The sequence below is a fragment of the Pteropus medius genome, unplaced genomic scaffold (genome assembly GCF_902729225.1).
Source record: "Pteropus medius unplaced genomic scaffold, Ma_sr-lr_union100, whole genome shotgun sequence".
NCBI lineage: Eukaryota > Metazoa > Chordata > Mammalia > Chiroptera > Pteropodidae > Pteropus > Pteropus medius.
Window position 1 is genome coordinate 8,266,412 of NW_024354503.1, and position 13,238 is coordinate 8,279,649.

Sequence of the window (13,238 nt, forward strand, 5' to 3'; positions counted from 1 at the left end):
CACCAGAGGCATATGGCAAGGAACTGAATTGTCTGGTTTCAGAACAAGGGCCGGAGAGGCAGATTTCTCCCAGACAGAAGTGCTAGTAGAATCCATTGTTCCTTTGTTGAGCCCTCCCCTAACCCAGCGAGCAGACACAGATGGCCACCATATCTGAGACTCCTTCAAACTGGCTGACACTGGTTCCCTTGCCCCAGTAATTCCCTGAGACCCCATCCAACTTGCAGGCCCAACCAAGCCACTTCCAGTGGCTTTTCTATACAAGCATTCTACTTTGGTTCATTCTGTGAACTTACCTAAAATCTCTCAAAGTTTTGCAAACTCTAAACAAGCAGCATCTGGCCTCAACATGCCCTATACCTTTTGCTAATATGTCCCAAGTCCAGAACTAGGAGCAGCCAGCTTCAGTTCATAGCTTAGCCTCTCCCAAGCACCTTCAAGACCAGAACAAGTGGAAACCATCTGCAGATCACTTTGTAGCTCACACCAAGTGGCTCTAAGTAGGGCATAGGCAACTCCTAAACTTGGCCTGCAACAACGCCTCTCCCAAGTGGCCTCAGAACCAAAATGCCCATGGATAGCTTCAGATTATACCGAGCACCACGAACTACCTTCACAAAGAACATACCCAAGAGCAGAATTGGCAGGCACCAGAGCCCTGCTAAAATGAATCCTACTCTGTAGGATCAGCCCCTTCACAACAGCTCCTCCACTGCAGTCATGGCCAGTCCTCATCACCAATCAGCCTGAGGATCAATCCCTCCCACTGATGTGCAAACAACAACCAAGCCTCAACTACAACAAGATGGCACACACAACCCTAGGGACACACCTAGAGCACCTGGCTCAGATAACTGGAGAGACCGAATCACTGGATTTCACAGGACATCTACTAAATAAGGACACTCTACCAAGACTGAGAGACACAGCAACTCTACCTAATACATAGAAGCAAACACAGCCAGGCAGCCAAGAAAGGTGAGATGAAGAAACATGTCCCAAATAAAAGAAAAGAATAAAGCTTCAGAAAAAGAACTAAACAAAATAAAACAAGTTATCTACCAGATGCAGAATTTTAAACACTAGTATTAAGGATGCTCAATGATCTCAGTGAGAACTTCAATAAAGAGATAGAACACATACAAATAGAAATAGAAAGCATAAAAAAAAACAGTCATAAATGAAGAATACAATAGCTGAAATGAAGAATACATTAGAAGGAATTAACAGTAAATTAGATGAAGCAGATCAGCAATTTGGAAGATCAGATAGCAGAAAACACCCAATTGAAACAGCAAAAAAAAAAGAATTCCGCCTCCCCAAAAAATGAGGATATTTTAAGGAGCCTCTGGGACAACATCAAGCATACCAATATTCACATCATTGGAATACCAGAAGAAGAGAGAGCAAAAAAATGAAAACCTATTTGAAAAAATAATGATGGAAAACTTTCCTAACCTGATGAAGGAAAGAGATATACAAGCCCAGCTCAGAGAGTCTCAAACAAGATGAACCTAAACAGGCCTAAACGCATAAGACTGTCAGTTGATGTCTCAACAGAAATGTTGCAGGCAAGAAGGGATTGACATGAAATATTCAAAATGATGAAAAGCAAGGACCTACAACCAAGATAATTCTACCCAGCAAAGCTATTATTTAGAATCAAAGGACAGATAAAGAGCTTCACAGACAACAAAAAGCTAAAAGAGTTTATCACCAACAAACCAGTATTACAAGAAATGTTAGAAAGATTTTAAGAAAAAGAAAAGAAAAAGATAAAAAATGAATAATAAAATGGCAATAACTACATATCTACCAACAATTACTTCAAATGTAAATGAATTAAGCATTCCAATCAAAGATTTTGGGAGGCTGAATGGATAAGAAAACAAAACCCTTATATATGCTGCCTAAAGGCAACTCACTTCAGATCAAAAGACACACAAACTAAAAGCGAAGGAATGGAAAAAGGTATTTCATGAAAATGATAACAACAACAACAAAATCTGGGGTAGCAATACTTAGAATAGACTTTAAAACAAAGGCTATAACAACAAAAAAAAAGGACCCAGTAATTCCACATCCGGGTATTATCCAAAAAAACTCAAAAATAAACTCCTATTTGTTTATTTTTTTGGTTTCACTTACTTCAAAGAGACGTGCATTTATATGTTCATTGCAGCATCATTTACAATAGCCAAAACATAGAGGCAACCTGGGTGTCTATCAATGGATAAATGGATAAAGAGGTAGTATGTATGTACAGTGGAATACTACTCAGCCATAAAAAAGAATGAAATGTTGCCATTTGCAATGACATAGATGGACCTAGAGGGTATTGTGCTGAGTGGAATAAATCAGCCATAGATAAACATCGTATTATTTCACGTATATGTGGAATCTAGAGAACCGGATAAATAGACAAACAAAACAGAAATAGATTCACAGATGCAGAGAAATTTTTTTTTCTTCTGCAAAAATCTCTTTTGTTTTATTTTGGTGCAAGCCATGGGAGAGGGCTCCATGGTGGTTAGAAGGCTGCCTAGTGGTTGCCGGGAGAGGCTCAGGTACAAGGCCAACACCAGGGGGATGCAGAGGGGTCCCTCAAAAACCTCTGGGCTCTAAAGGCTCCTAGTCATGCTTGAGGGTGAGCCTTTTGAAGAGATACTCACCCAGCCCAGCTTGGGGACCAGTCTGCCTGCAGAGGTTAGTCAGATGGTCACCTATCTTCTTGATGAGTTTCATCTCCTCAGTTAGGAAGTGACTCTCCAGAAAGTCACAGAGACGGGGGTCTGCACAGGCAGAACCCATAGCATGCAGATCCAAAATGTCCTGGTTCAAGTTCTTCTCCATGATCATGAAAGTTTCCATGACATCTTGAGTTTTACCTCACTTATCTTGGGAAGGTTTCTGCAGTTCTAAAAGAGGAGGCAGCCGTCACACTGGTTTTGCATCTTGAAAAGACTCTCGGTGACCTCGCATTTTTCCTCAGCCAACTTGCAGAAAAAGTGGCCCATGCCTTCCAGAGCCACATCATCATGGTCCAAATAGAAGCCCAGAGAGAGGTAGGTGCAAGAGGCCAACAGATGTAGGTTGACCAGGAGGTTGACAGAGGCCTCCACCTCGATGGAATAATTCTGACAGATTTGAGAGCTCTTGGTTGTTCAGCAATAAGGAGTTAAGCTCAAAAACAGTGTTGGCTGGTCAAGGCCAAGGACAGCTGAGAAGGTTCTGAAGGTTGCAACTGGGAAAGAGATTAGAGAGTGGTCGAAGACTGGAAAAAGGGGCATCTGTGGATCTGTTTTGTCCAAACACTATTGAAGCAAGAGACAGATCTGGGGAACCACGAGGGCACTGCCTGTACAGAGAACATTTTGATGGTTGCCAGATGAGAGGAGTGAGGGGATGCATGAAGAGGGGAGGGGATTAATAAATACAAATTGGTAGTTACAAAATAGTCTTGGGTATGTAGAGTATAGCATGGGGAATATAGGCAATAGTATTGCAATAACTATGTATTGTGTCAGATGGGTACTAGATTTATCAAGGTGATCACTTTGTAAGTTATATAAATGTATAATCACTGTGTCGTACACCTAAAACTAATGCAATATTGTATGTCAACTGTAATTGAAAAATAAAAAAACATGTATTAAAAAAAAAAAGAAAATCGAGACTGGTTGTGGGGTCGGAGGAGGAGGCATAAAATGTTTCCTTTTCTGATATATAGAAGGTTAGAATCTGATACTTGTTTAACCATTAAATCTCATCAAAAGTAATAATTTTCCATAAGCAGTAAGATTAATCATGGGGTTTCTTTTACATTTTGAAAACTGGCTCAGTAATGATGAAGTAACATTTGTTGAAAAAAGTCATTGTTTTGAAATAAAAAATTTTTTATGAGGTAATAAGAGATTTATAAGTTAAAAAGGAAATAATAATGATGAAAGTGCCAGAAAGATCAATGTCATGATGCATGTAACAGCAAAATCTATGAGAACAAATGATTTTGTAATTTAACCTTTTACAAAAAGAAAATAAATTAGAAAACATTAAAATGCTTGTTTAATTTTTATTTGTGGTACAAAACAAGTTTGTTTTAAATTTTAGTCTTATCTCTCTCTTTTAATGCTATTGACTGAGAGAAAAGCTTAAAACTAAGGTTCATGCAGGATAATCTTTTATTCTGACACATCAAATTATGAGTTAACCGCAAATAATAACAATTATAGTTGACATTTATTGAAGGGTTACTATGTGCTAGATGTAATGACATTTGATCCTTACAGAAACCTCATGTGGTAATTATTGTTTTATTGATGATGGAATTGAGACTCAGAGATATTGTTACTTCATCAAGGTCAGACAGGAAGTAAATGACAGATAGGAATCAGACTAAATCTACAACCCATATTCCTAAACTATATAAATTTGACTCTTCTAAGTAATATCATTGAATCAATCAACTTATTTAAAAAAATGAAATCATAAGATTAAAAGAGAAAACACAAATCGTAAAGACAAACATAATAAGAAATGTTTGTATGACCTTGATTATAATGGAAAATTTTAGGGTTTTAAGAAAAATTAGGGTCATATCCTGGCTATATATTTTTTTCAATTACAGTTAACATTCAATATTGTTTTATATTAGTTTCAGATGAACAGCATACTAGTTTGACTTTTATGCCATTTATGAAATCATTCCCCCCGATTAATGTAGTACTCTCCTCGCACTGTATAGTTATTACAATATAATTGACTGTATTCCCTAGCTGTACTTTACACCTCCATGATTATTTTGTAACTATCGGTTTGTATTTCTTAATCCCTTCACCATTTGCACCCAGCCCCTCGATCCTCTCCTATTTGGCAACCATCAGTTTATCCTATCTATGGATATGTTTCTGTTTTGTTTGTTCATTTATTTTATTCTTTAGATTTCATATATAAGTCAGGTCACATGGCATTTGTCTTTCTCTGTCTGGCTTATTTCACTTAGCGTAATAAGGATGGTAAGATTTCATTCTTCTTCTGTGGCCAAGTAATATTCCATTGTATATTTGTACCACTTCTTTATCCAGGCCTCTCTTGATGAGCACTTACCTGGGCATCAGCTCCATGAATGATAATATATGCATTGAAGGTTGGTAATCATGTAAGCAGAATTGTGCAAGCCACAGCTTAAAATCTAATTTTATTCCATGTGTGATGGTTACCATTAGTGGGTTTCAAATAGGTGGAGTGCCTTGATCTGCCTTACATTTTAGAGACAAGGATCACTCTGACTGCCATGAGGGGAAAAAGCTTTAGAAGAGCAAGAGTAGAAGAAAAGAAACCAGTTAGAAGATTATTTTATGGTTAGACTATTCAGGAATAAAAATGGTTTAGACTAGGGTGGTAGGAAAATTGGTCATGTGTAGAATATATTTTGATGGTGGAGCAAATAAGATTTTCTGCTTAAATGCAAATGACATAAATATAAAAGAGGGAAAAAAGAGAGAAATGTAATTCAAAACTGATATTTTTAGACTGAAATTAATGATGCAGTTCCCTGAAACAAGAACATTTGGGGAGAAGCATATTTGATGGAGAAGTTTGACCATCATGGGATGAAGAAGATTAAATATGCAAATGATCATGTCAAGAAGGCAGCTAGATCTGGAGTTCCAGGGAATGTGCAGGCCTGGAGATGTTTATCAGGGAATCAGTGACATTTAAAGTCATGGGAGACATTTTAGCAAGAAAATGTAGATGAGAAGAAACTGAGGATGAAGCCTTAGGGACCACCTGAATTTAGAGAAAGACAAAAAAGATCTCACTCAAGAGCTTGAGAAAAGGAATCAATTAGGGAGATGAAAGACCAGAGGACAACCTAGTCAGTCACAGGTTTCTGGATTGAAGGTTACTGAAAGTCAGATGACACAAACGGGAAACAGTACTCTTGCTCTTCAGTTGTCCTCATCATCGACATTTACATTTATGGCCCATCTTCCACATTAAAGTGAGAAGGGGATTCCTTCAGAGGAAACATTTCATTTTTCTTTTTTTTTATTTGAAATTTTCATTGAGATAAATGTAAAGTCATAAGCAGTTGGAAGAAATAATACAGAGACATCCAGTACGTTTTACTCTTTCTCCCAGTGATAACATCTTGCAAAACTAGTACAATATCGCAACCAAGATACGATAATTCCTTTTTATCCAGTTTTACTTTCTGCAGTTTCAGTTATAGGAGGTCAACAGCAGTCTGAAAACGTTAAATAAAAAATTCCAGCAATAAACCATTTGTAAGTTTTAAATTTAAATTGCATGGCATTCTGAATAGTGTGATGAAATTTCAAGCCACCAGCTCCCTTCCAACCCAGACATGAAACATCCCTTTGTCCAGCATCTCCACCCTGTAGACACTTCCTCTGTTAGTCACATTGTAGACATCATCTCTCGGTTATCAGATCTAATATGGTTGTATCACAATGCTTGTGTTCAACAGACCTTTCTTTTACTTAGCAACAGCCCCAAAGTGCAAAAGTAGTGATGCTGGAAATTTGGATATTCCAAAGAGAAACTATAGAGTGTTTTAACTAAAAATGTGAAAGTTCTCAATAAGGAAAGAAAAAAAATGTATGCTAAGGTTGCTAAGATCTATGGTAAGAATAAATCTGCTATCTGTGAAATTGTGAAAGAAAAAGAAATTTGTGTTAGTTTTCTGTTGCATCTCAAACTTCAAAGTTACTGCCATAGTGCATGATAAGTGCTTAGTTAATATAGAAAGAGTATTAAATTTGTGGGTAGAAGACATGACAGAAAACATGTGATTGACAGCGATGTGTTGTTGTGCCAGAAAACATTGAGCCTATACAAAGACTTCAGCAAGAGTGCTCTGAAACGAGAGACACCGGACCATTTACTGAAAGTTAGAGACAGTTATACAGATTTAGGAATAGGTTTGGCATTTTATCAGCTTAGATCATCACAAGAAGCAAGAATACAGTACAATAAGATACTTTGAGAGGGAGAGACTACATTCACATAGCTTTTGTTACAGTATATTGTCATAATTGTTTTATTTTATTATTCCTGTTGTTAATCTCTTATTATACTAATTTGTAAATTAAATCTTATTATAGGTCTACATGTATAGGAAAAAACATAATATATATAGAGTTCAGTACTTCCTGTGGTTTCAGACATCCACTAGAGGTCTTGGAACATAATCCCTGTGGATAAGCGGGGGCTATTGTATTGACATTGATATTATCCACAAATCTGTTTAGATTTTTCAAATTTTCTTTTTTAAACTCATTAGTGTCTCTCTGTATATTTAATTCAACACAGTTTTATGAGATGTAGGTTCATGTATACACCACCAGAAACAAGATAAGAATAACTCTATTGTAAGAATCCCTCATATTATTCTTTTATAACCATCCTTCCCCTTGGTTACCAGCAATCTCTTCATTTCTAAAGTTTTGTTATTTCAAAAATGTTATGTAAAGGAAATCATACAATATGAAACCTTTATGATTGGATTTTTTTGTTCAGCATAATTCCCTGGAGATTCATTCAAGTTGTTGTATTTATCTATTTTATTGCTCAGTGGTATAGATGTACCACAATATGTTTAACCATTTGCTCATTGAAAAACATCTGACCTGTTCTCAATTTTACTATTATGAATAAAGCTTCTATGAATATATATATGCATAAGAGATTTTTTACAAATGTAAGTTTTTATTTATCTGGAACAAGTACTCAATTGTATTATGACCTTGTCATATGTAATTGCATATTTAGCTTTTTTATGAAACTTCCAAATTGTTTTTCAGAATGAACCTATCATTTTACATTTCCATCAACAATGTATAAGCGATCTGGTTTTTTGTATCTTTACAAGCATTTATTATTGTTATTTTTTAAAATTTTAGCCAGTCTGACATATGTCTAATGATATCACATTGTGGTTTTAATTTGTATTTTCCTGAATGCAAATTAAATTTAGCAAATGTAGAAAAATATCTTTTCATATATTTATTTGTTATCTTAGTCTATTCAGGCTGCTATAACAAAACTATGGTATACTGGGTCACTTAAACAACAAACATTCATTTTTCACAGTCTGGAAGCTAGGAACTCCAAGATCAAGGCACTAGATGGTTCAGTGTCTGATGAGGGCCTACTTCCTGTTCATAAACAGATGTCTTTTTCTCAATATGTCCTCATGTGGTGGAAGGGGCAGGAAGCAATCTGGGGTCTCTCTTTATCAGAGAACTAATCCTATTCATAGAGCTCCACCCACATGACCTAATAATTTCCCAAAGGCCCTAGCTCCAAATATCATCACATTGGGGGAATAAGTTTCAATATATAAATTTTGGAATGGACACATGTATTCAGTCTATAGCACTTGTCAATTGTACATCTTTTTTAGTGATATGTTTGTTCATTTCATTTGCTCATTTTCTAATTTTCTAAGTAGATTTTTTTTAATGTTGAATTTTGAGAATTCTTATTTATGTTCCAGATGCTAGTCCTTTATCCGATATGAATTTTTAAAATATCTTCTCCTGACTCGTAGCTTATCTTTTTATTATCTTCACCTGGCTTTATAGAAAATAAAAGTTTTAATTTTGATAAGGTTTAATTTCTCAATTTTTCTTTTATGGATTGTACATTTAGTGTCAATTTTAAGAACTCTTTGTCCAACTCTAGCTCCACAAGGTTATTTTCTCTTCTCTTACTCTTCCAAAAATCTTTACAGTTTATGTCTTACATTTAAGTATATGATCAACTTCAAATTAATTTTGTATAAGGAGTGATGTTTAAGTCAAGGATTTGTTGTTGTTTTGTGTTTTTTATTTTGTTTGGCTTTTGCTTATGGGTGTTTCAGTTGTTCCAGCACCATTTGTTGAAAAGGCTATCCTTTCTTCATTGAATTGATTTTATACTTTTGCAAAAAAACAATTGTGCATACTCGTGTTGGTCTATTTCTGGGCTATCTATTGTTTCATTGTTCTACATTCCTCTCTCTTAACTTTTTCTTTGTTTAGATTTCTATTTTTTCATTGTTTCAAGAAAATATTATAGTTAATTCTTGGAGCATAGTTTATGATGGTTGCTTTAAAATTCTTGTCAAATAATACCAATACCTGGTTCATCTCTGTATTTGCATCAGCTGATTTTCTTTTCTAATTCAAGTTGTAATTTTCCTTGTTGATATGATAGATGATTTTCAATTGCATACTGAGCACTTTGTTATGATAGGAGACTCTGAGTCCTATTTAGATCTTTTATTGTCATAGGCAGTCACTCTCTTTCACTTTAGCATGCAGGTCCTAGTCTACTTTTGTGGGCTGTGGTTCCAATGACAAAAATTTAACAGTTTTATTTTTGTTTCCTTGGTTTATCTTGTGGCACTGTGGCTCCCACTTGTCCCTACTAGTGTTGGCTGTGGGGGAAGAAGGGATTTCCCTAGGCTAAGCAGCCCATTGTGTCTTGCTAGGTGAGGAAAGTCTCAGATCTACTAAAGTGTAGGATATAAACACGTTCTTGACTCCTGGCAAAGTGGATCAACATATGGTGCCGCAAAATTATAGGAATAGGAGCCATAAGTCAGATGGGAGGATCTTTCCTTCTGAAATATCTTTTTTCTTGCTTTCACGCCTTTCTTTCTTTCCTCTCAATTCTTAGCTTTCTTTATTTTATTCTATTTTTACTGTGATTATACTGCTGGAATATTTAGGAGAGAATCTTACTGAGCTTTACTTCCTTTCCCACTGGTCCAAACCTCCCACCTACACAGAGCTCAGCCACAATAGAGCTACTTTGGTCTGTCACCGCTTGCCCCCATACAGACACCTAGGACTGAGTAACTAAAGCAGAGAAGGGGGAGTTTATGCATGTTTTAATATTTGGAAATGGGGAGTTTATATTTCTAGTGTGGAATATAGAAAATAAGTACACACACAAATAATATAACTTCAGATATAGTAAGTGCTATAAGAAAAGAAAAAGGCAATAGTATAAACAGTGGTGGGGGATGTGTGTGTAACTAATTCAGTAGACTTCCAGAAAGACCTCAGAAATGCTAAGGTATGAGGTGAGTTTGAACTTGGTGAGTTTAAGAGACAGGTAAGAAGGCCAGTGGAGCTGGAGTATAACTTGCTTCAGATCCATGGTACAAAGCAACACTAGTAATTAATACAATCCCCTTTTTATCAGAAATCAGATTGGTTTATCTGACTTTGACAAACCAGTGCCAACTAATTTCAGACCTGCTGAAATTATCCTTTATAGCACACCTTGTAACCATAATTTTTTTTGAAGGATAGGTGAATTTCCAGTGGTTTTTAAGAGAACCATACCACTTAGGTAGAAATAAGAACAAGCAAGGCAATGAGACAAGAAAAATTTGTTAAAAAAAAAAAAAAAAAAAAAAACCTCTTGGCATCCTAGATAAACAAAATAATTCAAAGAACTGAAGGGATTGGTAATAAAAACAAGAGAAAAAAACAAATTTAAGATTATAATGAATAGTCATATTTAGAATTCTGTGTATCATGGTGGAGACAGTTAACATTCTTCTCTAACATATTCTTAGAAATAGCATCTGACAATGGATCAGCTTTTCATCTAAGAGAATTCTAATTTGAGATTGAATATCAACCAAATATATGACATGGAGACCATCAAAAATATATCATAAAAATAATTAAATCATGCACTCCTGCATTTATTTAAAATAATTTTTTGTGAGTTCTTTATAGTTTTTATAAAATTACAATATAACTTGCTTATACAAAGAATCAAAAAAAGTATAAGTTCATTTATTCCACAAATCTTTATTGAACACTAAGTACATACTGAACATTGCACTAATTTTATGTACTTAATCTAATTTAATCTTCACAAAATATATTTTTAGTGCATATTACTATTACTCACTTTTTCAGATGATAAAACCAATGCACAGTTAAATAAATGGCTGAACGAAAATGGCTGAACAAAAATTTGAATGCAGGTTATCTGAATCCAGAACCCATTCTCTTTATCACCAGGCTACATTATGTAACATTAGTTTCTGATCTCAAGGTGCTCAAATTAATAGAGAAGACAGACAAATGAAAAATGACAATATATTATTGAAAATGTATTCCATAGAGTGCTACAGAGGCATTTGGAAGAAGTAGCTAGCTCAGTGAGAGACTTGTTAGAAAGACTTCCTAAAGAAGAAAGTAGAATAAGAATTGAGATTTAAACGGCAAATGGAAATTCACCATGAGAAGGTCAGGTGGGAAAAGTATTTTCAGCAAGGAGAACAAAAGATTCATTGCAAAAGTATGAACCTAAGAAAGAAAGCATTGGGGAAAAGGAAATATTTGAGAGCGAAGAATAAGATAGGTAAATGAGATCACGTTTTAGAAGGTTTTATCCATCTTATTATGAAATTTTAAAATACCAATGGCTGTTTGTAAATATTAAAGAATCTCAAATTGTGGAGTTAATAATAAATATATTTGACAACTATGTGGAAAATAAATTGGAGGTGAGAAACCAAATGCACATGACAATAATGAGCAACTGAATTAAGATATTGGCAATTGGATTAGAGAAGTAAGAGAAGGTTCAACAGTTATTGAGAGGAAGAAACATTTTAACCTAGAAAATAAACTGATGGATAGCCCAAACAGAGGGAGGATGTAGAATCAAAGTAGTGACTTTAAGAGAGCTAAACTTTCACTTAATTTTGTGCTAAAATGCAAGAAGTGCTGAAAACATGAGGCTGCGGAATTTGACGTACCTTAAGTCAAATCATGACTCTACAGTTTCTAAACCGTATGATCTTATGCAAAATACTTCAATTCTACAAGCCAAAATTTCTTTATACCCTCTTTTTTAATGTCTTCCAGTCAGTCACAATGTGCTATCACTTCTATTTCTTAAAAACAATTTGAAACTATAACTTATTGGTCTTTCTAGCCCTTTGTATCTTGCTTGATCTGCAGACTCCCCTTAACCAGTCTTCTTGGCCTCTAATATCTTCTCATTCTAGTCCATCTTACACATACCATCTTTCAAAACAAAGAAAGATAATATTTTTCTTTAAAGAACACTGGCTTCAGTGTAGACAATGTATATAGGGAGACAAGAATTGTCCAAAGAGATTAGCTGGAATTGTTATAATATTCTAGAAGTGGCTTGATGATTCAGAAGGGATAGACTAGAGATGTAGCAGCAGAGGTGCACAATGTGGATGGATTTGAAAGACTCAGTTCTGGATAGCATGGACAGGGAGAAATGTGTGAAAGATGACTCATTGATTTCTAATTTGAGTTACTGGATGAAAAAGGGCCAAAAGAGACAGAAAGTCAAGTTTGGTTTTGAACAAATTGATGGTGAAATGATTCTCAGAGATCGAAGTGGATGCACAGAGGAAGTAACTGAGTCTCAGTCTGAGTTAGAGCTATATATGTAAGTGTCATGAGTATGCAGGTATCTGTGAATTTATAGATATGGATAAGATTGTTAGATAGTGAATATAGAATGGAAAAATCAAAAGACTATGACATTAGAATGCCAACATTTAATGGTAAGTAGAAGAGGAGGAATCTACAAGGCACATAAGAAGTAGCCAGAAAGGTAGAGGGTATAGTGTCATGATTGCTGCCAGAAAGATTGTTTCTAGAAGGACAGAGCAGCCACAGCATTGATCAATATTAAGCAGTGAAGTAAAATGATGTCCGAAAAATGCCCCTTGGATTTAGCAAGATTAATGTCATTTAAGAGCATTAGTGGGTAGTTTATCCCTGGAATAAAGGGTATGAAAATAAAGAGTGGGTTGAGGAGTAAGTTCGAGATGAGGAAAAGGAGAAAGTAAAAATAACTAAGAAGTTGAATTGTGAAAAAAAGAAACGAGAGAGATAGAGATGATAGTGATAGAGATAGAGATAGATAGAGATAGAGATATAGAGATAAAGATAGAGAGAGATAGAGATAGAGATGATAGATATAGAGAGAGAAATAGAGTGAGAGAGAGAGAGAGAGAGAGAGAGAAAGAGAGAGAGAGAAATTTCTCTCTCAAGGGATATAGATGATGTAAGAAAAGAATTCATTCAGTTGTGAAGTTCATCAGTGACCAACAGAGCCATGCTGGTCTGAGACAAAAGCAAAAATGTACATCCCTAATACACTTGTCAACATATCCTTCCATATTTTGAACCAAGTGTTAAAAGTTAATA

General features: G+C 35.2%; 1 pseudogene; it reads right to left on the reverse strand.

Annotated features, from left to right (window-relative positions):
* Positions 1-2,631: 2,631 nt before the first annotated feature.
* Positions 2,632-12,071, reverse strand: LOC120596268 (ferritin light chain-like; annotated as a pseudogene).
* Between the last annotated feature and the right edge of the window lie 1,167 nt (positions 12,072-13,238).